A 2,327-nucleotide genomic window follows, 5' to 3' on the forward strand; every position below is an offset into this window, starting at 1 on the left:
ACTACTACTACTATATTATGTTAAAGATTTTTTATATCTGAAAGAATTTATTGTTTTTATGAATAGGAAGATTCACTATATACCATCTACGAGCAAATATCTTACTGATGTTCATATACAAAGTGTCAACTGTTCTGACTAATGTACAAATTTTAAAGACTTGGGAATGTAACTTATTTGTCATAAAAAAAGAAAAAAACACAAAGGTAAAAGGATAGAGTCACACTTAAGTGCAACATGAAAATAAATATTGCCTCCCCAAAAAGGGTATCTGAATTTAGCTTTATTAGCAATCACAACTAAAATGAAGCAAGACAGTACCAGCTTTCTTTGAATTTGCAAAAATTGTTCCGCAAGTGTGAAGTACTATAGGAAAAGAAGTATTCTCATGCTTAGGACAAGTGTACAATTTTGAACAACCTTTTAAAAGCATCTTTAATGATAAACACTAAAAGCACTGAAACATAAATTTAAAGAACAGCATTTTTACTTGAAGGTATAATCTTAAGGACATACTTAAGTATATATGCAAACGTTTAATAATATAAATTGTTTGTAAATAATTAAAAATAGAAACCACCAGTATTGCACGTAATAGGAATGGATTAGATTAAAACATTAAGCAATAGTCATGAAGTTAAATATTACATGAAACCATTATAATATTTTAGAAGAGTATTTATTACGTGAAAGATGACTATGATATGGGGGTAAGTTTAAAAACTGGTTTTAAGCAGCATGAACTAACAGTATTTAAGAGAACTCTGGTGGTTTGGTGGTAAAGGAAAGTAATAATGGTTTTGATTTTATCTCTGGTTTAATCTCTTTATAAATAATTGATGCTATTTTTGCCACTTAAAAATATTTCATTTTAAGAATAAAAAAAATTAAAAATACTTATTCTTGCATGCAGAATTTTAAAATATATTAATTTTTCCCATTATAAATCAGGAATTGATGCAATGCCACTCCCTCATTTCAGTCTAGTTGGTTCTGACCAAGAGTGACCCTCCATCAGATTCGGTGGATTTGAACTGCCGGAGATGAGCAGACATTGGGTTGACAGTGCAGCTCTCTATCACCTTTGCCACCAGAATTCCTTAATAGTTCTCACATAGCAGCTTCCAGGCCAGAAGCACAAGTATTGCATAAATATCACTGAAAAGTCAAATTTATGGAATCAACATTTCTATGGATGAAGTCTAATAATCTGTATTTTAACACATCCTTTAAATGGTTCTGAAGCATGCTAAACTTCTAGAAGCATTTACTCAATCAAATGAATCAGAAGGCCCAGAGATAAGCTATGATAAATTAGTATTCTTATTGTCTTTATGTCTATAAGGATTTTTGTCTTTGAAAGAGATTACATGGTGAATATTCATTTATTAATTTGTCCCACAATTATTTATTGTAGAAGAAGGTTGGGCAATCTCCTCCCCACTGACTAACTGCCTCTGAAATCTCGCTGAAGGGTCAGCTATGGGTTGGTTCTGACTCTACAGTATTCAACAACAACAAGTATTTATTAAGGAATAGGTTAGGCTGATGCTTGGTTGAATTTTGAAGCGTAAATATTAGGAGAATCAATGGGATGAAATTTCTGTAATTTTAATAATTTAGGAAATTATAAAAGGATCAAAGCTGCTCAATGGGAGAAAATGGGTAATTCCCTCCCCTGCAGTTTACAAACTCCGGAAACCCACTGGAAGGTCAGCGATGAGTTTGTTCTGACTCTAGAGTACAGAACAACAATGACGTAGACATTGAAGGAACTTTGATGTATTGTTGGAACCAGATCCGGTCTTCAGGCTGTGGTCCCAATTAACCACTTGATTCCTTCAGCCCATGGACCCAATTAAACTATTTGTTTCCCTCCTCAACATTTTCCCATTTGAAATGATCATGTTCTGGGTTTTGAATAGTTTTATTTCTATGATTTTACCTTCACTTTTCTTTGGTTGTAAGTAGAAGGACTCATAATACTGTAAAGACAAAACTATAGACTATATGGGGTTTTATTTAATATATTTAGCTAATTTATTTATTGTTGTCACTAGATTATAATCTGGATGCAAAAAAACAGTCTAATTTGGCAATAAAGTATTGGAATTTAATTCACATTAATTAAAATTGTAGTAGAGGGGCTTCAAGCCTTTTGTTCATAGGGTTACTGTGAGTCGTGCTCAACTTGAAGGCAATCAAAAAGAACAACAAATGTTAGTAGACTTATGCACACCCATGTTTATTGCAGCTTTGTTCACAATAGCAAGGAGTTGGAAACAACCTAAGTGCCCATCAACAAACGAATGGCTAGAGAAGCTGTG

General features: G+C 32.7%; 1 protein-coding gene across 1 annotated transcript in view; it reads left to right on the top strand.

Moving 5' to 3' along the window:
- CPED1 (cadherin-like and PC-esterase domain containing 1) overlaps positions 1-2,327 on the top strand; it is a 354,996-nt gene that overhangs the window by 201,145 nt on the left and 151,524 nt on the right. The window lies entirely within an intron of this gene.

Source organism: Elephantulus edwardii, unplaced genomic scaffold, assembly GCF_000299155.1.
Source record: "Elephantulus edwardii isolate Elephantulus edwardi_28Jun2011 unplaced genomic scaffold, EleEdw1.0 scaffold00022, whole genome shotgun sequence".
Classification (NCBI taxonomy): Eukaryota; Metazoa; Chordata; class Mammalia; order Macroscelidea; family Macroscelididae; genus Elephantulus; species Elephantulus edwardii.